The 24,413-nt window shown below is 40.4% G+C and overlaps 1 protein-coding gene across 7 annotated transcripts in view; it reads left to right on the top strand.

Moving 5' to 3' along the window:
• LOC130905204 (nck-associated protein 5-like) overlaps nucleotides 1-24,413 on the top strand; it is a 136,216-nt gene that overhangs the window by 32,121 nt on the left and 79,682 nt on the right. Inside the window, exon 1 of one of the 7 annotated variants that reach the window (XM_057818384.1) lies at nucleotides 13,221-13,531. The exons of the other annotated variants lie outside the window; for them this stretch is intronic. The gene's annotated coding sequence lies outside the window, so the exon portion shown is untranslated. Of the gene's footprint in view, nucleotides 1-13,220; nucleotides 13,532-24,413 lie in introns of those variants that run through there. 7 annotated transcript variants of the gene reach the window in all.

Genomic DNA, 24,413 nt, shown 5'->3' with positions numbered 1-24,413 from the left:
AAAATGCAAAATTTCAACCTGATAATGCTAAATTTCAAGGCAAACAAATTTTAAACATGTGTTGGTGATGCATTTTTGGAATGTCAAAGAATGTATTGGATATTAAATTCCCCACAAGTGTGCAGTTTTGATAGCAAGTCAAGTAGTATGTTGCTGCAATGATCTCAGAAATGCACTAGTCAGCTTCAAAATAAAAGCCGGACTATGGGTCACATTAAACAGTACTTGGTACAGCATTTTTTTTTTTTTTTTTTTTAGGTTGGTCCTCAACTGCAGTCATGTAGCTACTTCCTCCTTGCTAACACCTGTTATGTGAGCAATCATGAGCTGTACTCCTAGTTTCATACTCCCTGTTCACTGCATAGGGAATACCTACGGTGCCAAAATTCCTCCATTTGAAACTCCCTGCATCATTATCAGCATGTTCCTCACTTCTTCTGGTCTTCGCCTAAAGAAAACTTTATGCTGCTTTCAAAGTAAAACTGCGTTTGCAGAATAATCTTGATGTTTTTAAATTTTATCCTATTGTAACATCAAAATATGCAAAGTTGAAATATCTTTTTTTTTTTTTTTCTTCTTTTAAATTAAACGCTTGTTGATTGGAATGCAAAGAAAACACTATTATGCAAGCGCTCAGTGTTAAAAAAAAAAGAAAAAAAAGAAAATAACATAATGTTGAATCCTTGAATAACCAATTCCAAACCTTGCAATAGCTGATGCACAGCTCTATAATCACTTTTAGTTTACCGGCAAAATATGATTTTGTATCGACTGAATAGCTTACTATGGACACAGTCATGTTTCTTGTACTAACAAAGGGATATCAGTCAAATCGTATCTAATATCTAATGTCCATTCTGTTGCTATTATTTGTATGTCATGCAAAGTCAGTGTCTATTAAGGGAATACATTGTGTTAAAAAAGAAAATATTCATGCTTCGTGGACCAATGGGAGTCTGCCTTTAAGACAATTTTCTATGTAATACTCCATGTAGTTTAAAGCACTTTTTACACAAGCTATTATCTCGCTTTTGTGCTGAGCTTGTAACCAGAAGTGGTTTGAAAAGGGCCTGTTGTAGCAGATGCTCAGTCATCTGTGACACCTCATAAGCCATATTAGAGAACTGTGACAGACCAAAGAACACCCCTCAGAGTGATACCAGCCAAAACTAAATTAGCAATGACATCTGTTGATCAATAACTGTTTGTCATAATTTTATAGAGCAATTGGCTAGATAAAACATGGAAGTCAGATCCAATGTGTGCTCATCTAAGGGATTCTGGGCAATTTCCCAGCTTTTGTTGCATGTCCCCTTAATGTTACCCACTAATTGTTTTTAGCTCCTTCCTGTCAAGTAATGGGAAAAAAATACTTCAAGGAATGACCTTGTGCTACGACAGGACACCCTTTGAAGAAAATAGTGAATAGTGAACTTGAATAGTGAGTGTTCAACATTGCAGGAGCTCTGAGCTGGGAAACAGCTTTCCTGACCAGGACCATACTAACGTTACTACAAGGCATATCAGGCTGGCGAGATGCCTGTCTGTCGGCAGCCATCTGAGCACAATGAAAGAGCCTAATCCTTCGTCCAAGTACGTAGTGAGCCTGTTCTTTCGATGAGGAGGCGCGTATGCTTCAGATACTGAGGATCTGTTGTCTTGCTTAGGCTATGACTATGTGTTAACTTTAGGCTCTAGTGAACGCTCACTCCAAAAGTGCATCTTCTGAAGTGAATAACTTAGCTGATCTAATCACTTGAAGTAAATTCTCAATGAAAACAAGCCTTAAAATATAATATTAAGACAATAATTGATTTGTAAATCCTTTGTAAGAACAATCAAATATTGCTCTATTGTTAGTGGATGTTTTAAATAAAAAGAACACCGTGCTATTTAATATACCTCTAGCTATAAAATTGTCATGTGTTCCGCTTCTCTCACCTAAATGAATGCATCAGTTTTATAGAGCCTTTGAGAGGTTAATCTAGTGGTTTAATGAAGCCTTTTACCGTAGCTCCCTCAAGGTTGACGAATGAGAGTTACAGTACTTAACCGGCATTATGGTAGTGTCTGCATGCCCATTGAGAGCTTATGACACGGTCAAGGTGAAGCACAGAGCTAAGCTATCTCTCCACAAATTGTTTTTCTCAGCACATATTTATCGCATGTTATTGGATTTGAGAAGCACATATACATTTATGAAGGTGGATTCATAGTGATGTTTGAGCTATTCGCCACTGTTTAATGAAATCCTTTTTATCAGTACTGTACCAGGAGAATCAGTGTGCAATTTCCCCTTTGGTGCTCATGATAGCATGACATTTTTGGACCAATTTCTGTGCTTTCAAGCATTTCTTGCCAAAACATCCTCAGTCTATAAAGAGTCATAGGGGCAGTGTGGTTTTGTATTATTAAGTAATGTTTTGGTCTGTTAGGATGATAGGACGTCGTTTCCATGATACTTACCTAGAGCTTGGCGGTCTTCTGAAAACATCCCTTTGTCCCAGAGGAAACAGGAAGGTGGGAAAATGTGTAAAATCCAAAACAATCCTACATTGGCTTGCCGGATGAGTCATGTAGTTCAGGCTTTGATGTATTTCGATTTTTTGCACAAGATTACAACTAGCAATGACATGTTTTCATTTTATTTTGTTCTGCTCATCAGACTGGAAAATCTGAGATTAATTACAAATAAACTCCATCTGAGTTAATTCTGTTTATTCTTTCAGCAATTCCTGAGTTCAGAACGGAAATGAGTCTGTGCTGATGATGTCTAGTCAGATTTCCATCGCACCACACAAATCCCACCCCACCCACCACTGCCTAATTAGAAATGACTGAGATGCAGTAATGTCTTTGTCCTATTACAGCCTCATCTCGCCACATACAGTACAATTTCAAATATACAGTGTATCACAAAAGTGAGTACACCCCTCGCATTTCTGCAGATATTTAAGTATAAGTGTTCATGGGACAACACTGACAAAATGATACTTTGACACAATGAAAAGTAGTCTGGGTGCAGCTTATATAATAGTGTTCATTTAATTTCCCCTCAAAATAACTCAAAATATAGCCATTAATGTCTAAACTCCTGCCAAAAAAAAGTGAATACACCCCTTAGAAACTACGTACATCCCTATACGTCCAAATTGAGTACTGCTTGTCATTTTCCTTCCAAAATGTCATATGACTCGTGACAAGAGTGCTGTCAGCATTGCTGCATAGGCCTGTCGCGATAACAAATTTTAGTGTGCAATAATTTATCTCAGAAATTATTGCGATATGCGATATTATTGCGCCCCCCCCCCCCCCATTTTTAAAAAAAACCAATTTACAATAACACAGTGACAATCAGTGTTGTTAATCTTACTGAAAAAAAGTAATTAATTATAGTTACAAATTACTTCTCCCAAAAAGTAATTGCGTTAGTAACTCAATTACCTGAATGTAAGAGTAATTAGTTACTTGGCAAAGTAATTGGTGATAATTACTTTTTTTTTTCCTTCAAAAAAAAAAAAAAAAAAAAAAAAAAAAAAAACATTGGCCACACACAAGTTTTTTGTGAAGGTTTTTGGTACAATTGGCCCGAGCCCAATTCTTTACCCTAATTTACCCTTTACCCTGAATCAACTGTTAAAAGTTGTTAAAATTGCTCCCATTATTGCATTTGTTCCCTTCTCTCTACTTTCGACATATGAAAGTTTTAAAACTGTTTCATCATTTAAAGATAGATTCAAGTCAAGATTTTGCCGATTTAGAAGTATTTTAGATAAAAAGTTACTTAGGTTCGCTAGGAAGGTTCTCTACAACAGAGCCGTCCTAAAAAGTCTACTGCTTTAAGATGGCGGCTGTCTACTAACGCATTTAGTGCCATGCAGTGTTGTTAATTTTACTTTAAAAAAGTAATTAATTACAGTTACAAATTACTTCTCCCAAAAAGTAATTGCGTTAGTAATTCAGTTACCTGAATGTAAGAGTAATTAGTTACTTGGCAAAGTAACTAATGATATTTTTTTTTTTTCTTAAAAAAAAAAAAAAAAAAAAAAAAAAAAAAAAAAAAAAACACACAGGTGACACAATGTGAAGCTTAAAGGGTTTGGGGGACAATTGGCCCTAGCCCAATTCTTTACCCTCCACTTAACTAGACACAAGGGTATTGCGATAACTAGCTAGTAACCTTTGCGATGTCTGGAAGTCATTTAAAGTTGTGAATCAATCGTTAAAGTTGTTAAAATTTCTCCCGTTATTGCATTAGTTCCCTTCTGTCTACTTTAAACATGTGTAAGTTTTAAAACTGTTTCATCATTTAAAGATAGATTTAAGTTAAGATTTTGCCGATTTAGGAGCATTTTAGATAAAAAAAGAAATTACTTCGGTTCGCTAGGAAGGATCTCTACATCAGGGCCTTCCTGAGAGGTCTACTGCTTTAAGATGGCGGCTGTTTACAAACGCATGTAGTCCTTAAAACATGTTGGCAATGCAGCAGTGTCTGTCATTTGCATCTAGTTCTATAATATGATATCTACCGTGTCATGTGGGTGTAGTTTGTCGGCTATGGCTGCAGTCAGGTATTATTGGAGCCACCTAGCATCGCGGTTGCAACGGCGTCTTCCCCACTCCTGCTCTGCTCTCGTCCCCGTGAGTCCGTTTCTCTCAGACTTTTTTTTATTCAAACAACTTAGTAACGCATAGTAACGCACGCCTTTCCCGCCTCAGTAACGGTAACGGCGTTGCCAAGATGAGAAAAGTAATTAATTAGATTACTCATTACTGAATAAAATAACGCCGTTAGTAACGCCGTTATATTGTAACGCCGTTATTAACAACATTGGTGACAATACAGTATATATTAATAGATCAAGTACACCCATTTAAACGCAATAAGAAATCACAACTAAAAAACAATAGACCATGCCTCTTAACTAAAAGACAACAATATTTATACCGCAAAGAAACACAGAATAAATGAAATGTGTTTTTCAAAAAAAAAAAATATATATATAATTGCAGTTAATAACTTATATAATAACTTAGGCAAATGAAAACTTTTCCCCTCATAACTTCTGCAACGGTGTTCCACAGGGATGCAATGATACAGTTAAGTCACTGTTCGGTACGATTTTCGATACGGGGGACACGATTTTCGATCTGATTCAATACATTTAATGCTCTGGGAAAAAAAAAGAAACAACTGTATTTTTTTGTTTCTTTTTTTTTTTTTTTTTTTTTTTTTGCAAACGAGCAAAAATTAAATTGCCATCATATAAACATGCATTTTAGTGCATAATATCTACGTGCTTACTTCTTACTGATCTGAAGAAATTTAGTATAAAAGTGCTGAGAACAATCTTTACTGTTTGTAAAGTGAGGCGGGGCACACTGTTGATTGCTACAGCTCTCTTAGCAGCTAGGTTTACTACATGAGCAAGACATCCTATTTGTGGTCCGAATCCATTTGTGTCATGTACTGAATTAACAATATTTGCAGCATTATCTATAGTTACTGGTATGGATTGATTTGGCCTTCCTAACTTCCATTCAGTCATGGCGGTTTATAATTCATCGATGTAGTATATGGACTACATGTCCCATAATCACTCTGGGCTCACGTAGCCAATGGCATGGGATGTAGCTCATCTAGTTTGCTATTTCATGATATCTAGTGTGTGCGCGCATTAAAAAAGTTAGCAAACGCCACAGGAGTCACATCTGCTCATTACTGCACAACACCAGCATATGACAATCGACTTTCATAAACAGGACGAGTTTGAAGCACAGCACTCTTAATTTGCCACTCAAATATCCGGTGTTGTGCCGAAAAATAGCCGCCCTGCGTGAAATGTCACCCCTGACGGGAGCGCCCACACGTCAACAACACCGCCACGCCTGAGATGGTCCGCAGTCAATCCGGAGCACTGGCGCGGCCGGTATACGTTGAACAATAGGATATAATGGGAACGATTGGCTCCGGCGCTATTTTTTGCCAGATCTGGAACGAAGATACATTTTGCGCAGTTGGTAACAAGGAATGCGAACTTTTAACAGCACGCGCGCATGCACATGCACGCGAGACGACATTTGCAGCGGAAAAATTACCGCCTTCATTTTTATTTATCGTGCGATAAATGGAATTATTGCATATTGCGTCAGGCTTATTGCTGCAGAGATTGAAGGGTTGGGGGGTCAGCCTGTTAGTGCTCAGACCATACGCCGTACTCTGCATCAAACTGGTGTGCATGGCTGTCACCCCAGGAGGAAGCCTCTTCTGAAGACGGTACACAAGAAAGTCGCAAACAGTTTGCTGAAGACATGTCAACAAAGCACATGGATTACTGGAACCATGTTGTTTGGTCTGATGAGACGGGCGGGCTTTCTTGTGTACCTTCTTCAGAAGAGGCTTCCTCCTGGGGTGACAGCCATGCACACCAATTTGATGTATAGTGCGGCGTATGGTCTGAGCACGAACAGGCTGACCCCCCACCTCTTCAATCTCTGCAGCAATGCTGACAGCACTCCTGTAATGAGTCACATGACATTTTGGAGGGAAAATGACAAGCAGTACTCAATTTGGACATTTAGGGATGTACGTAGTTTCTAAGGGGTGTACTCACTTTTGTTGCCAGGGGTTTAGATATTAATGGCTATATTTTGATTTTGAGGGGAAAATAAACTAACTCTATTATATAAGCTTCACACCGACTACTTTTTATGGTGTCAAAGTGTTATTTTGTCAGTGTTGTCCCATGAAAAAATATCCCATGAACTTAAATATCTGCAGAAATGTGAGGGGTGTACTCACTTTTCTTATACGCTGTAGGCACTCATGGGTTCTGTCAGCATGACCATCTTGTGATTTGCATCTGTTTGGCCACTCACAGATATGAGTGGGTTGGTGTTGGGTAAACAAACAGGCTTGCTGTCTGTATTCTGGAATTTCCTTTGCTCGCTCAAGTGCAGGAAATGAAAACGTCGCCATGTTGACACTTAAATCTCTGCTGGATGCAAACAACATGCCCTTCCCGTAGACGTTTAAAAAGCAACTTGAAATTATTAAGCAATGTCTTCTCAATGAAACAACTAGTTACCTGCAGTGTGATAAATGTCTTCTGTCTTGTAACACACACCAAAACACCCAAATGGACTATTGGAATAATGAGCTCCAGTGACGCATGCTGGCGTCCCTCGTCTGCCTCTGGTTACTCAACTGTGATCAAACCACAGCAGATTAATGTCATAGAGGGAGAGTGTGGCTGATGACTCTGGCGATTCCACTGATGGCCACGCAGTACATTCACACATTTATGTTTAACTGTATCAATAAAGCCTAGTAGGGCTCTCCAACCACTAGGCTGTGGCCCACTGCTGGATCCTAGCTCATTTATCACTGGGCCACAGACAAAAAAAGAAAGAGAAATGTTAACCCATTTTCATTTCATTACATGCTGTACAGACCCTCTTTCATTCCGAAAATTGGCCATGCATCTTTGTGGCACTTCACTGGTATCTGAGTAACCTTACAAAAAAAGCACAGAGCTAAAATGACAAACAGCATGCTACCTTGAGTTTAGGTTAGGTGACTTTTAAAAATGGAAACTCAACATTAAAGAGGAAAATAAAGTGAGTTTTCTTATGAGAAAAAAACAGACTGCTTTATTCTAAGTCTGCTCTATTTAAATTAGTGACCAGCTTTGAGTACCGTATTTTTCGGACTATAAGTCGCAGTTTTTTTTTATGGTTTGGCAGAGGGTGCGTCATGTACTTTGGAGCGACTTATGTGTGATTATTTTCAGTCGGGTCGGGGCGGACCTCTCTCTCGCTAACTTTTTTTAAAAATAATTATATATTCATATATTTATACTAGGGCTGTCAAACGATTAAAATCTTTAATCGAGTTAATTACAGCTTAAAATTAATTAATCGCAATTAATCGCAATTCAAACCATCTATAAAATATGCCATATTTTTCTGTAAATTATTGTTGGAATGGAAAGATAAGACACAAGACGGATATATACATTCAGCATACGGTACATAAGTACTGTATTTGTTTATTATAACAATAAATCAAGATGGCATTATTAACATTCTCTTAAAGTGATCCATGAATAGAAAGACTTGTAGTTCTTAAAAGATAAATGTTAGTCCAAGTTATAGAAATTTTATATTAAAACCTGTCTTAATGTTTTCGTTTTATTAAAATTTGTAAAATTTTCAATCAAAAACTAAACTAGTAGCTCGCCATTGTTGATGTCAATAATTACACCATGCTCACTCATGGTACTAACCCATAAAATCAGTTAGACCCAAGTGCCAGCAGAGGGAGCCAAACACCAAAAAACAAGTAACAAGCGGACATTACACTGTACAGTCATTTTAGTTTGTTTGAGCGGGGCATGTGCGTTAATTGCGTCAAATACTTATATTAACATGAGTAATTAAAAAAATTAATTACCGCCCGTTAACGCGATAATTTTGACAGCACTAATTTATACTAAAACGGTGTATGGATGTTAAATAAAATAAACAATTTGGATAAAACAGAGAAGGCGCTGTGCATGCCTGCGCTCTTTAACGCTATGGCCCACTCTCTTTTCAATCTTCCTCTACCGCCCTGGCGCCCTCCGCGAGTCCATCCTGGTATTTCCTTTTCGATATGCAGGAGCTAGGAGTGAAAAACAAACTAAAAACAGGGGAACTGAAAAGCAAACAACTGCGGTATGAGTGGAGTATGGAAAAGATTCAAATTATTGAAGATGCTATACAGAAACCTGTGTTGGCTTCGGTGAATGTAAACGAATGTGGCGCTTTGGTCTCATACGAGAAATATATTTAACAAACATTTCCAGCGTTATTTTGTTGTGTAAATGCATTTTTAATGATCATAAAAATATGTAGACTATTTGAACATTGAGAAAACTTGTGTTTTTTTCTGCCAACTCGAAGAGATTAAAATAAATGTCAAATCCACTATCCACCTGTTAGAACAGAGACACAAATATAAAATATATAAATGTTTATTGAATGTCCATGTTAGTCTTGTTATCTGGGCGAATTCGTTACAAAAGACAGGCTTTAATTTGTTATCATTATGCATATATGCACAGGCATCTTCACAAATGTGATCACACAAAACACAACCACGCACTGCATCCCCGCATTTCCTCCTTCTCCTGAGTCCTCACAAATAAAGACAAATAAGGAGCCCTTTTTTCGGGCTCGGGCCTGCAAATCAAGTTAATTGATCGTAGGACCAGGTCTGGTTTTAATACCCGCGGGCCGGTTGGGTAGGCTGGATTTTTTTAGGCCCCATCTAACTTCTAGCGTCATGTTATGTTAGCATACTTTACACTTATTCAGTGTTGTCTTTACACTGTTGTTCTTGATTGTATTTTTATTTTAAATTGCCTTTCAAGATGACATGTCCGTTCTTGGAGCTGGATTCTATCAAATAAATTTCCCCCCAAAATGCGTCTTATACTCAGGGGTGACTTATATATGTTTTTTTTCGTTTTCATTGCGCATTTTTTGGCTGGTGTGACTTATACTCAGGTGTGACTTATAGTCCAAAAAATATATACATAGATTTTTTTTTGTCTCCCATCATTTGCAGAGGTCCGCCCCCCTTGGTTTCAAATTGACTCTGTGTCAGATTTTTTTTTGGGTTGTTCTGTGAGAAATAGATACTTTTACAGGAATAGTGTGTAATACACAGGTAAAAAGAAAAAAAAATTGACACATATAGGATCAGAGATATATCCCAATAGTCATAGCACCATGTCAACCCTAAACAATATTTGAGGAAAAGGGCTGGTACCATCCTGGGTGGTGGTCGACATTATCGATAAATATGCAAAACAAATAATCTATAGGGAGTAATTTTCCTACGAAACTTTTTTTCTTGCTCATCTGTTACAGTCTATTGTACAATAAACTACCATTTCTCCTTGAGCTAATCAGTATTCGGTGCACAAGAGTGCATCTAACACTATAAAAGCGCTGAAACGTAGCTTGTACAAGCCAGATATTTTATAACACTGTTCAGTTGATACACATAAAACCGCACACTGTTTCAAAGGGAAACAAATCTTTCTAGCTTGTGAAAATGAGTCCAAACAAACCAAGGGAACATGCAGTCTGGTTTTCTACCAAATGATCCAGTACTGAAACGATATGCTTTCCAACTACTGTAACTAAAATTCATTGTACAAGCCCATGCGCTGCTGCACTTCCACTCCAAGAGCCGTTTATTCTTTTCCATATTGATCTGTCGGCCCTCCAGCGACTGTCTCAGCACCGTCTTGTCTACTTCCCTTTGCCTACAGGCTCCCAGCGGAAAGCTAACTTAGCCTTCGTGTGTCAATCTCTACATGTGACACCGGTGGAGCCAGACTGACTGTATCGGCAGCCAAGTGTTCCTAAACAGAGGAATTTCTCTCTGGCACCACTAACAGTACAGCTACTGTACCGTCTGTAGGCCTACTGTTGTGCACATGCTTGTTATTTTAAAATCCATAACATCATAAAGCAGTTGTTTAAAGTAAAAATGCGTGCATCGTGTTTTTTAAATTGAGAGGCCAGAGGGCATGTGGGAGTCAGTCACGGGAAACCATTGCTAAGTCATTGGCTGCTTGCTGCTGATCTAATTAGTATGGAACACTGGTTTCGATATTTTTTGATTACACCACTCATGTATGTGCTACTGCTGACTCAGCCATCCATTTGTCTTTTTTACCCAAATGGGACAATGGCATGTAATTGGCAGCCACCTGCTATGAGAACCAAATCGCGCTGGCTCCATATTCAGATTTGCCTCTGAGACAGCTGTGCGTATGTTAAACTCGATTATCTTGCTGCGTAGCACTCATCATCACCAGCCATCATGAATCTTTCTGATTTTTATGATGATGAATGAGACAGCGGGGTCCAAACAATGTGCAGCATCATTTCTAATTCTTCTTCCACCTTCTCTGGATAACTCCCCTGACCCGACCCACTATTCTCCTTGTTACTGCAGGCTAATTTCCTCACATGGTTGGTGTCATTGTTCTTTCAGCACATTAGTGACAGTGAATGTGGGGCCAAGTGGCAGCGATGGCCTCGACTCCAAGTCAGACCAGTGCCTTTCTTCTCTCTCTTCAACTGTCCGCTTCTGTCAACGGGACCCTTTTAATTCCCCTTTCCTCCCCTCCCATGCCGCCCCCCCCCACCCCTTTGCACTAGTCCCATTGGGAGGCGGACAAAAGGGGGTGCCCCCCCACACTCCTCGTTTTCCTCATCCTCTTCCTCCCCCTGCGTCCCATCTCTCTGCGTTCTTGCTCGCAGGCCCAGTTTAGGCTGCAGTTTGTCACAACCATTCAGCTGAGACTGATTATGATTGCAGCAGATGGGCGAGAGCTCAGACGTTTTTTCCCTACTTTGCCTTTTACCTTCCCGGCTGCCTCACTCCCTCGGTCAGCATTGCTTGAATTCACCTAGTTTTTCACCTCAAATGCTCATTCACCATCATTCATATTCCAGTTTATATTTTTGGTTGTTCATATGCGTATTCAGTTCCTGCTTACTCTAAATATACAACAAGGCTTTATTTCTTGGTTTTGTTTTAGACCTTCACACTCCCTCCTGGCAGTCCTAAATAGTACTTATTCTACAATCAATACTAAGGGTGTAACGGTACATGTATTTGTATTGAACCATTTCGGTACGTGATGCTTGGTTCGGAACGGAGGCGTACCGAACGAGTTTCTGACGTAATGTAACCCTTACTTTTCGAGGCTGTGAGTCGATCGGGTTACAGTTTCTGAATGTAGATTATATTTACTCCGTCTTCTCTACTATAATGAGGACCAACACGGTATCACAGTATAACCCAGAAACGTCAACGGCGCGACAGCGTGGCCGCCGCGAGAACACAGTGAAACGTGGGTGTTAAAGTCAATCAGCCAATGCACACCAGTCACAGTGCGGCCGCGTGTTAGACGTGTCTCAGAAGCGGCTCAACACGATGCATGCGAAAAGAACGGCAGAGTTTATCAATTGACGCGAGACGCGACCCTCCTGCGTCAATACTACTACCGGTAGCTAGGGTCGGGCAGACCGGAAGTCACTCGTGTAAAAATACGGTGGATCCGGTCGATTTTCAAACTAATATGCAATCGTTACCCACTTTTTGAGTCCATCAGATCTCTTGAGTTGTAGATCGGGGCACAGTTGACTTGTCTTTGTTCATTTACTGCTGTCTTCTTTAATAATAACCAACACGACCTCGTGTTCAATACAAAACCCTCCTACCACAACAAAACAAGTAGGAACTAATATTCACATAGGAACTAAAGTTATACATAATAAAATATACAATATAAATGAATAATAGATCACATTTGTAAAATATAAACACATAATAAAATAAATAATAGCCCATTTAAATATAATAAATTGAAATGAGCTACAACACCTGTAATTAAATAATAAGAATAATACACAGATCCTTCTTACACAATTAAATCTGTTAATTTCTGTGTGGCGCTTTAACTTGAGAAAATCCACCAATAAAGCTTTTGAAAAGCGTTTATAAGAAAAAAAAAAAGATTCATTGAGGCATTTCATTTGTAAAATACATGTTAAAATCTTTGTCAATGGGATTGCTTTTCTCTTTAGCGCAGGACTTCTTTTTTCCTCTTTCTTTTTAGAAAGAAAGCTGACCAATACGCGGGGTCTGAAAGGCAAATTGTTGTTGGATTATCTTTAAATACCCGCTACTTTTTGAGCAGAATTCTACCTTTGTATAGGCTAATGCTCCTGTTGTTGAAAGGTGTGTAATAAACAACTAGCACATTTATATTTTGCATTTTGTTTTCTTACTGTACCGAAAATGAACCGAACCGTGACCTCAAAACCGAGTTACGTACCAAACCGAGATTTTTGTGTACCGTTTCACCCCTATCACATACATAAGCCATCTTGCTCATCCTTATCCACCACCAGATTGCAATACCCCCCCACCCCCACCCTTCTGAAAATTCCATCTTCTCCTCCATGCAAACCCCCACTCGGCTCCACCACTGTTGGAAGACACTACCTTATGAGATGCAGCAGTGAGCACATGTTCAGTGTCCTGCTCAGAAGGAGAGGCAGGAGCAGAGATGTACTACTGAAGCGAGATAAAGCCCGGGGGCGGGGCGGGGAGGGGGAAGGCTCACACTGCTGCGTGTTGATGTGAAAGAGACCACAGCTGAGAGGCAGAGCGCATGTAGAGAGAGGAGAGGAAAGCAAAGTCTGTGCATGTTGGCAGACTGAGAAAGGGCTCGAGAGAGGAAGACACAGAGAACTAAGAGGGGTCACGGAGAAAAGGAAGCGGCTTGAGTTCAATCCGGTCAAGAGGCGAGGAATATCTGATGAGTTGTGGACCTTAACTTTATTATCTGCGGGGATCAGCGTTGGTGCCAGCTGCAGACAGGAAAGCAAACTGCTGGTGCTGGTGGATTACCATGAGTGCCCTCTGATTGCACCAGAATGCTGCATCTCTACCACAGTAAGATTTAGTTTTCATTCTTTCATGGTTTTGGTCCATAGTTCTCTGAGGGAATTTATTCACTTCAAACCTACAATACTCAAGCACGTTTAGCAATCTTGGATTCATTATTGAGTCAAACAAACTAGTTGTAGGGGTGGTAACTACTGAGAGTGGACAGGGAGAATTGTGTGTCCTGTTGCTCTTGGCAACTAAGTGTGGCATGAACCACGTTGAATGTGACAGATAGCATAAGGAAATACGTAGCTGTCATATTGACTATAGCGTTGCAGGGGGATTTGCAGGAATGTTGCCCGCCTCCTCTTTTGTCCCTTCACACTCCCTCTCAAACAGATTAAGATTTTCTTGGTGGCCTGCTAAACCTCATAGTGGAATGACTGGTGTACAAGTAGATGTAAATTTTAGATTCGGTTGATATGGTATCTGTGTGTAACACCCTTCAGTTCAGAATTTGGTCCCTCAAGTTGCGCAAGGATGGATCAAAGTCAATGACAGATTTAGCCATGTTAAATGAACACAGACGTCATTGCAGAACGGATATTTGAGCTTTTTTGTTATCTCTAAAAACAGAACCATACAAGAAGATGATCGCGAAACATGGGAGACTGAGGGAACATCACTTTTGTTGGTTTTGACAAAATGCCAGAAAAAATACTTCTTCCTGCCATGGGAATCCTTGCCATCCAACTTTGACAACAAAAAAATGTATTCTTCCATGAAGTCGTAGCTTAAATGCCACCCATGAAGAATAGAAGGCTCTTGTTGTATCAGCAGAGAAAGTTGTACAGCACCATGAAATGTACACTGCTTTTATTTTACACGCAAGGCCAGTTTTCCATCTGTCTCTTTAAAGGGAAGATAGGCAATGTGTCAACTTGTGACCGAGCCAGATGTGTTGTCGCACTGGGCAGTTTGAGCCTGCCCACATGCGAAACCTACCTGGGGATTACTGGATAAGAGGATTGGCAAAGGGAAGGATTTAATTTGTTGAATTAAAACCATAATTCTCCCCACTATGGAGAAGCTCCATACAGTTGTTTGTGAAATTTTCATTTTTACCCATGCTATTCCTATGGGCAGCTAAAAAGTCACTTTGTTAGAAACAGTTCAACAACTAGGATTACAACATGAGCATTGCAACTGTTTAAATAGTAATTGCCCAGAATTCCGTGTACAAAGTATAAATCCCACTAAAATGTCACTGCTTTTGTGTTTCCTTTTCATCAGTTTGCCTTTCACTCCTCTACATTCAGTTTTATAACCTAAACCCCAACCTCCCTTACGCACTGCTCCCCCCTTCACAGACTAATCACTCTGTATCCGTTGACCCTCAGCTACCATGTTGGGCTCAGGTCAAAGTGAATTATTGAGGAATGTACCCTCTTGTTTAATGGCTGGTCGAGTGGGCCTCAGCATGAAAGTGTTCCCTCTTCTTTGACAGCCAAGAGTTAGGAACTGGGGGCGTCATCTTTCTGGGGCGACTTTCTCACGACCACCACCTTAATGGCAATCTATACCAGCATAGCGGAAGGTTAATAAAAATCACAAAGATGTGTTTGTTGCTGTTTTAGCTCAGCATTAGGTCCATTTGGCCACACACAGACTCACAATATATGAACAACAAATGGCTTTCATTTGCTTGCAATCAATGGCCTGTTACATACAGAGATGCTCTTGTCGAGACACTTTTGTTCAGACTGCGAGCATTCTTCTATGTAGTCTCAGAATGGCTGAGCTGCCGCCATGTGATTGTAAACAGGCCATTTTCCCCAAAACACACACATACTCATTGTTGATAAATCACACTGTGATACCTCAAGTGTCTAATTTAGATGTTTTTAGGTCACATGGTTGAATGTTGCACATTCTTGCTTAGAGCGAGACGATAGGGTGCCATCCTTGTTTACAGCTCTTAGGTGCTGACACACTTCCACAAACATGTGCATCTCACAAGATTTTGGATCCAGGGCTAGCAAAGATGCACGCTAATAATTTTGCATTTCTAAAGTTGCCACAGTGACACGTTTATGAGAATGAGCTGCTGAAAAAGGAGGGGTGTTATACAGTATTTGGCTGCACAGGCGCAGGGAATGTCAACAAACTTTAGCTCCGGACTATCTGGGCTATAAATCAGCAGGTAATAGTCTCAGAAAACATGCAGGCTGCTGTCCAATTGCTGGAGGTGTCGGTGCAGCTGGAGAAGCTCGAGATCCTGTTCTTTTTCCAAATACCTTTTCTGCTCTCTTTAAACCTTTGAGCCGTTTGCTTTTGCCTTTGCTGAGAGTGAATTATTGCAAGTAAAACCCTCGAATGACTTCAGTGCTGGCATGCCTGAAGTCCAACATGAAGCTATTTTGCCGATTTCCCCCACCTCAAAGTGTTTAGATAGCAGACCCTCAGCTCAAGTGCTACTGTTTACACATGTTCCTATTGTATGTGAAACCATTTGTCCACACTGTAAAGCACTACTGTTTGATTGACGCTCAGAAAACGATGTGTTGACAACCAACGTAAAACATCCTATAGCCGCCTCTTGGTGTCCATGAGTCAGCAGAACATTCCGGTAAATATGAGTCTCTTCTGCCCAGTTGCGTCAAACCAGGCCAGTCAGTAATGAAAAACAATGCATGAAAAGTGTGAATTACTCTCCACAGTGAGATTCTAAATGTTCTCTCAGACAAAAGTCTGGCTTTTTCCAACAGCAATGTACACATCGGCAATAAAAATTGGCATGCTTCCCAAGGTTCATGCTAGCTTTGTAAGTAGACAGTATCGCTGAGAGTTCTTCACTTGTTCTTCCAACTTTCTGTCAAGTGTCAAGTCAGGTAAACAAGTTTATAGCATACTTGAACAATCCGTACCTGTTGGCTATATTTTTTTACATGACAAACTCAGCATATATATTTTTAAGAGATCTTCATTTACACCAGTGATTCTGCATTATGCAGTTTTTATCCACAACTAAAAATTAATTTCACAGTTGACCCTCAGTTGGCCAAAAGTGGCCTGGACTTGCTAACCTTAAAATAGCCGAGAGGCAAGAGTGTGACAAATGGAGATACTGATCATCGGAAAAGATGAAACACGCACAAGATAATTACCTGAGCTCAAGGCAAGGTATGCTTGTGTGTTAGAATGAGGTGTGTCTGGGAGGTAGTCTGTTGAAATCTTTAATCATTTGTCATCTAATCTCATAGATGCTCATGCCGACTTCGTTGCCTTGTTCTAGATTTAGAGATTCTAGTCTTCACACTATGCCTTGACATCAAGTTCTATCCCATGGCCCGTTGAGTCAGACAAACTGACAGTCATCTGATCAGGAACGTGTAAGAAAGGTCAGGCCCGGCTTCAGTGGAATTGATGGTGAAACGGGAGTAAACCACGCCTGATGAGTACTTCCTTGTAGTTTAGGAGGAGTCTTGTATAATCACCTCTTTGTGGTGTTGAGATGTTTGTGTATTGTATTGTAATTGTCTGATTCAGGTTGGGCGCACACAGCAACATTCCAGTTGGAATTCTAAACAAGCCCACTAATTTCTGTAATAGTACACATAGTTTGGAGAGTTGATTTTTAGAGTTGCGGCCAAAATGTGATGGCTGAACTTTTCGGGCTGAAATGTGATTAAAAATTGTGGTTTTGGTCCAAATCGCTTTTTTTCACCGAAGTAATATGACCAAAACCAGAAGTTGCTCTGGCAAAAGCAAAAAGCTCGGTAGTGTGCCATTTTCTTATAGAGGGTACGAGAGCGTTGAATGAAGGTGTGTCGGCTCTGGGCAGCTATTCGCATTTACAGTGAAACTGCACCCACAACAGTCACTTCTTCCCTAGATCTTCTCTCTTCTTGCACCCTTTGGGCAGCTAAAACAGGGCTTTCAGGTTGTCTTTCAAACTTTGGAAACTTTAATTTTCTCTAATTCCTGAGCGCGGGTAAGCACTCTTCTCTAACAGTGACTTGAATGAACCAACAAATTCATGGTGCGTTCAAGTGTCACGGCGAGAAATCTGAGAAAATCTTGTAACCCCTGTAGAGTCTACAGGAATTTTTCCAATTGGGCACGTGCGCTTAGGTTCGTCTCTTGAAGGAAAATTTTGGTGTAACAAGAAGAATTTCGAACACAATAAATAACTGGAGCCACGAAAGGGTTAAAATTCAAAATTATAATTAAAAGAGAAAACTATGTACAAATATTTACAATATATTCACAATGACTGCCTATTAGAGCCGGCTCTCTAATATACAACAGTTCAGATTGGTGCCAGAAAAATAATAAATTAAAGTGTCCCTTCAAAATAAGTGAAGAGTGTCTCAATTTGTATGAAAATAAAAGTGCACTGTTCAGTTTTTATCCTATCCACTGCAGAAGCAGTTCGCAATCCTACCACACTGGAGAGGTAGGAAGTGAAGATTGTGCTCCTTGGGAAAAGGAAGCAGCCAGGTCCGTCAATCAAGGGTTAGCTCGCCATCCCCCTCTTCAGGGAGAATCCAGAATCCAAATCCAATTTAATTCAAGGTCCTCAAAAAAACCTAGCCTGTATAAAACAAGGCTATTAAAATCTAATTCTTTTTCTAATTCCCAGCCAATGTTATTTTTAACATTAACTGCAGTTCAACTCGATTTGATAATTGGGTTGAGTCTGTTCTCATTTAAACAAATACAGAAATCACATTAAACATTGAAAAGAAAAATAAATGTTGCCATTGTTAGCAATTTAGTATCACAGACAATAGGAGTGCATATGGTTCAACTGCTGTGACTACATTATAGCTCTTGACTGTAGTTCGCACATTTGAAGTAACTCACCAAGATGCTTTCAAAGAGCTCCACAAACTCCAGGCTCAAGTAACTCCGGTTCCACTCCCTTTCCTATTCGTCAACATATAGGATGACAATTATTTTACTAACTTTAGTCAACAATTAGTTGACAAATTCTTATTAACGTCCGAACTGGTCAGCTAATGCTAACGTTAGCGCCGATTAGCTCGATAGGCTAAACTTACCAAGGACGAGTAAACTGCCCTTTTGCCTCACGCACACCGTCTCCAACTCAGCCCACGCTGATAAGGAAGTGCTACAAAAGGGTAACTCGCTTTTTGGAGGGATTTTAACCATAAAATATCGAATAAATTCGTTCAGTGGCTCTCCTATGCAGCACCTCTGCTGGAGCAGCTCACACGCGGTCAATTGAAAAAAAAAGGGGTTGGTCTCATCGCGTTGCTGGTAATTTTCCACTGGCCCTGTGCTACAGCAGAGGGGTGGAGACCCGTTTAATCTATAATTCACATTTTGTGAATTAGATCATTTTTAAATTAAAATAATTGAGATGCAAATATAAATTTAAAATATTAAGTTCCATCAAGTTATTCAATTGAAAATATTTACTCAATTATCCATTGGGTTACATCCTCCCCCTCTAAATCTCATGCAAGTCCCTTTGCATGAAAACCTTATTTAACACAAGGATTTGTAATGCGGGAAGAACGCTGTTGTAACCAATAGTCATCGGATTCTATCGCATCAGAGAAAGCTGTGCTCAAACCATGCAACAGTGACTTTACAATAGTTACAAGGGGATTCCCTAGCACAGGATATTCAAGTCTTTGTGGTGGTTGCCGTACTCTTTCTGATCTACGAAGAGGTTGAGTATTTACAACACCATTGTTCAATTTATTTTCTGTTTGCTCAGCGATTTGATTTCCGTTTTCCAGTGCATTTGTCATTTCCTCACTGGTTTCTGAACTTTGGTTCGTTCCATTGTCAAACTCTAATGTAGGAGATATTGTATCTCGAGGTTCAACATCTATTGATTCAGCGTCATTACTGTTATCATTAGAAGATGATTCAGGTTCTATGACTGCTAGATTTGTTTCGGTTTCTTGTTCGTCTTCATTGTTCCTTTTGCTGGAAAATGTCCCAGGTAAGTGAAGAGTTGTTACTGTTTGCTCTGGTAAACTATTCACCGGCTTGGAGACATTGGGCACTTCAGTATCATACACTTTAATGAACCGAGTTTCCTCCAGGTGTGGGGAAAATTTGAAGACAACATCATCTTCATACTCCTCATCTTCAACAGGGTTGGAATCTTCAGCCTGTGAGGCCAATTTCCGGGTTTGTCGTGTTATTGGCTTACTGACCTGATCTGGCTCATCTTCTATGGACGGAAGGAAACCACAGGGCAGTAAGTGATCTCTGTGGAGTGTTCGTAAAGGACCATCGCTCTTCTCTGGTTTCACTGTATAGACAGGCATACTTCCCCGTTTCTGGGTGACAACATACACAATGGGCTCCCATCGGTCTGCCAATTTGTGTTTACTTCTGAAATGGAGATTCCGGACTAAAACTCTGTCTCCAATTTCTAGAGTGGTCTCTCTGATGACTCGGTCAAATCTCTTTTTATTTTTTTCTGCCATTTTACGAGAATTTTGGATAGCGATTTGATAACTTTGTTCAAGGTGGTCTTTCAGCTGCTTCACATACTGAGAATGGGAATTTGTCTGTTTGCTGTTACATGGCAGTCCAAATGCAATATCAATGGGTAGTCTGGGTTGCCTACCGAACATGAGTTCGTATGGGGAGAAGCCTGTAACATCATTTCGGGTACAGTTGTAAGAATGTGTCAATGGTTTAACGAAATCACGCCAGTGGGTTTTGTCTTTTTCTTTCAAGGTGCCCAACATACTGAGTAGGGTTCGGTTATATCGCTCAACCGGATTCCCTCTCGGGTGGTAAGGACTGGTCCTAATTTTTTTTATTCCGAGTAGGGAACACAATTCTTTGATTGTATGCGACTCAAAATCTCTCCCTTGATCGCTGTGTAATCTTTCGGGCAAACCGTAATGAGAAAAGAACTGCTCCCAGAGACACTTTGCTACTGTGTTAGCTTTTTGGTTCTTTGTTGGTATAGCTACCGCATATTTGGTGAAATGATCTGTAATTACCAATACATCTTTGGTGTTCCTGCTGTCGGGTTCTATGGACAAAAAATCCATGCAGACTAGTTCCATGGGCCTCGTGGTATTAATGTTTACAAGGGGAGCTGCTTTATCAGGCATAGCTTTCCTTCGGACACACCTTTCACAAGCTTTTATTTTTTCTTCAATTGTGGAGGCCATTTTAGGCCAATAGAATCGAGACCTGGCTAGATCCAAGGTGCGCTCGATTCCTAAATGACCCATGTCATCATGAAGATTCTCGAGTACACTGGACCTGAGAACTTCAGGGAGAACTAACTGCATTGCAATTTCTTTTCCAATTTGACGCTTACGGTAAAGGAGAGCATCATGAATCTCAAAACGGTTCATTTCTTTCAACATCAACTGAAGTTCAGGTGAGTTATTTTTAAAATTAGCAGGTGGATGCTTCCCAGCCTCTAACAAACTGATAACTTTTCCAATGACCAAGTCTTGCCTTTGAGCCTGTATGAGATCATTACGACTATACTTGGGAATGGTCGATAGACCACTGCCCAGGCCCTCCTCCTCAAAAGAGGTGGTGATAGCAGCCGAAGACATGGCCAACGAATGAACCAGACCAAAGGAAGACTCATAATCTTGAGCTTGAACTGTATGTCTTTGACAGGTTGCAGCGACAGTGTCTGCCAGAAGATGGTCAGAATCGATTAGGTTTGCTGTCGACAAAAGACGAAATTTAAATGACTCAATTTGCTTGCATTCCTCTTGGGAAACTATGTCATCCTTGAGGTCTTTACAAGGCCGTCTTGATAGGAAATCGGCATCAAGATTTTTCTTTCCAGCTCTATACTTTATGTCAAATTGAAAGGTAGACAGAGCTGCAAGCCAGCGATAACTCGCTGCATCCAACTTCGCCGTCGTAAGAAGGTAAGTTAACGGATTATTATCCGTAATCACAGTAAATGTATTGCCATACAAATAATCATGGAATTTATCAGTTATGGCCCATTTGAGCGCCAAAAACTCAAGTTTATGGGCTGGGTAACGAGACTCACTGCAGGACAACCCTCGACTGGCGTAGGCAATGACCCGCATTCTCCCATCTTGCTCCTGATACAGGGCGGCACCCAAACCCGTGGTGCTAGCATCCGTGTGCAGGAGATAGGGTAGCTTTGTGTTAGCATATCCAAGCACAGGGCAAGAAGTAAGACATTCAATTATGTCTACAAACGCTTGTTGACAAACATCATTCCACCGTTCATTGAAAGGTTCTTTGGGATTCAGGTAACCTGCCATACTCACTTTAGAACCCTTCCGCTTAGGTGGGTAACCAGCGGTGAGTGAGGTGAGTGGTTTGACTATTTTAGAATAGTCCTTCACAAACCTTCGGTAATAACCAGTAAATCCCAAAAATGACTGCAGCTCTTTGAGATTTTGGGGTCTTGGCCAGGTTTTTAATGTTTCAATTTTTTCTGGATCTGTTTTCACACCATCTATGGACACAATGTGACCTAGGTAACGAACTGAGGTTTGATAGAACTTACATTTGTCAGGTGAAAGTTTAAGTCCGTACTCTCTCAGCCGTTCCAACACACGTGTTAGCCTGTTTTCATGCTCCTCCAAGGTACTGGAGAAAACAATTAAATCATCCAAAAATACAAGTACTTCTTTCAAGTTAATGTCTTTCATACATTTTTCCATAAGCCTTTGGAAAGTACTTGGAGCATTTGTGACACCCTGAGGCATTCGATTAAACTCATAGAACCCAAAGGGACACACAAACGCAGTTTTTGGCTTATCTGTTTCGTTCATCTCAATTTGATAATAGCCTGATTTCAAATCCATCACTGAGAACCATTTGGATCCCGCAAGGGCTGAAAAAGACTCCTCTAGGTTTGGCAGAGCATATGCATCACGGATGGTCTGCAAATTTAATTTCCGATAATCAACACATAATCTCACTTCTCCGTTCTTCTTCCGAACAACAACAATCGGAGATGAATATGGAGATTCGGATTCTCGGATGACACCGGCATCTAAAAGTGTTTTGAGATGTTTTTTTACTGCCTCAAAGTCACTGGGGTGAATTGGTCGAGACCGTTGTTTAAACGGTGTCTCGTCCTTGAGACGAATGTGATGGTGAACTTGAGTCACATGACCAAACTCAAGATCATGATGTGAAAAGACATCAGAAAAAGCGTTCAACTTCTGTTTAGCCCTCCGTTTCCACTCCTCAGGAAGTGGTGAAGAACCAAAATTGAAGTCCAAATTCGGTTTCGCTTCTGCCACTCTCTGTTGGGTAGAGCAGGTAACAGATCTTTTTCGGTCATTGTTAATTTGAAATTCGTGTAATGACACGACATCCTTAGCTGCCGCCAACTCGGCAACTACGCAATTGATGGGCAGTGTAACATCATGGTCTGACACATTCCTGATTATCACAGGGACTTTGTAAGGACCTTTCCTAGGTAGGGTAATTAGACAACTTTCAACAAAAACACCACCAGGTAAGGACATGCTAGATGGTGATTCAACCACCACCACCGTTTCTGGATTCTTTTGTACACCATGTACAAAACCTTCAAATACAACTTTCTGGTTGGAAGGAACAACTTCATGTGTTCGGCCCTTAAGCTTTACCACACCCACAGTACCCTTGTTGATTTGTTTTTTCCGAAAACTCAAGGTTTTCAACACCTGACAATACCCATATGGAAGGGATTTTGAATCAGCCAAAGGTTCGTCTCCATACTGCTCGTACAGAGAATCTAATGCATTGGTGCCGATTAACAAAGGAGTGCCACCATTTGAGCAAGAGTTCGGTACGACTAAGGCCAAGGTGGGTATTTCAGGAACTGATTCGAGTAGCTCTTTAGGAAATTTTATATCAATTTCCACATACCCCAAATATGGGACAGCTTGGCCATTCGCTCCTTCCACTTCAAGGTCAGGAAGAAGTTCAGAAATGGGCAAAATTGGACGGTCAGACAGGTGGTCTTTGTAGAAAGCCTGAGTCAAAGTTGTCACTTGAGAACCTGTATCAAGTATACAGAAAGTGTCAACTCCTCCAACAGAAACTTTTCCAGTACATCTTTCACCAATAAGTTGGCGAGAACGATTGTTTTTTAAAGCAGCCTCAGCACTCTTATTTATATTTCTCTTAATCTTTGGATAAGTGGGACATGGTTCAACCCCAACTTCAGTTTGTCCCTCAACAGAAGTGGAAATTAGTTTAACTGATGACAATCAGTAGTTTTAAACTTAACATCCCAAGCGCGCTGTCTTTCTTTGAGTGTGTTTTTCTTAGCCTCAACTAGTGCTGGGTTTCGATCATTGCTACAGCGAGAAGCTATATGGGAATCTTCTCCACAATTGAAGCAATACCAAGGCTTAGGTCTATTCAAACTTGTGGTAGTTTGTTTTAGGTCTTGGAATTTTGGTTCACTTTCTGCTCTTTTTCCTTTTTGGTTTTGGCTTGTGGCGTCTTTTTTAGTATTTTTTGCAAAGCTTGCTTTCATTTGCAAAATCTGAGCACTGAGATCAGCAATTTGCTTTCTGAGATCGTTGGTGACATCCGAAGAAGTATCAACAGGTTGAGTACTGTCTACGCCTGAAATATGCACTGTTTGCATTTGTGAGAGGCTTTTTGGTTTAACAGTTCCTAGATGTTGCTTCATTCTGGCGGCTTTATTTGCCAACTTATCCTCTTCAGTCCGTAGGAGAAGCAGGAATTCAGAAAAAGGTGGAGGACAATTTTTGCGCTGCTCAAGCTGAAGACTATTCAACAATCCGCTTTCCCAGCAGCCACGGCAAAACTGTCTGAGAAGTTGTTTGCTAGCTTCCTCTGGTGCAATTCCTTTCCTCCTCACAACTAGATTCAAGGTGGTACTCAATCTTTGCAAGTAATTGGATGCTTTTTCACCAACATCCTGATTGGTGTTCAAGAACCGAGCGAAAAGTTCATCCCCGTC

Source organism: Corythoichthys intestinalis, chromosome 2 (genome assembly GCF_030265065.1).
Source record: "Corythoichthys intestinalis isolate RoL2023-P3 chromosome 2, ASM3026506v1, whole genome shotgun sequence".
NCBI classification, from domain to species: Eukaryota; Metazoa; Chordata; class Actinopteri; order Syngnathiformes; family Syngnathidae; genus Corythoichthys; species Corythoichthys intestinalis.
The sequence above is the reverse complement of the archived record's forward strand: the minus strand, read 5'-3'. Positions and strand labels throughout refer to the sequence as shown.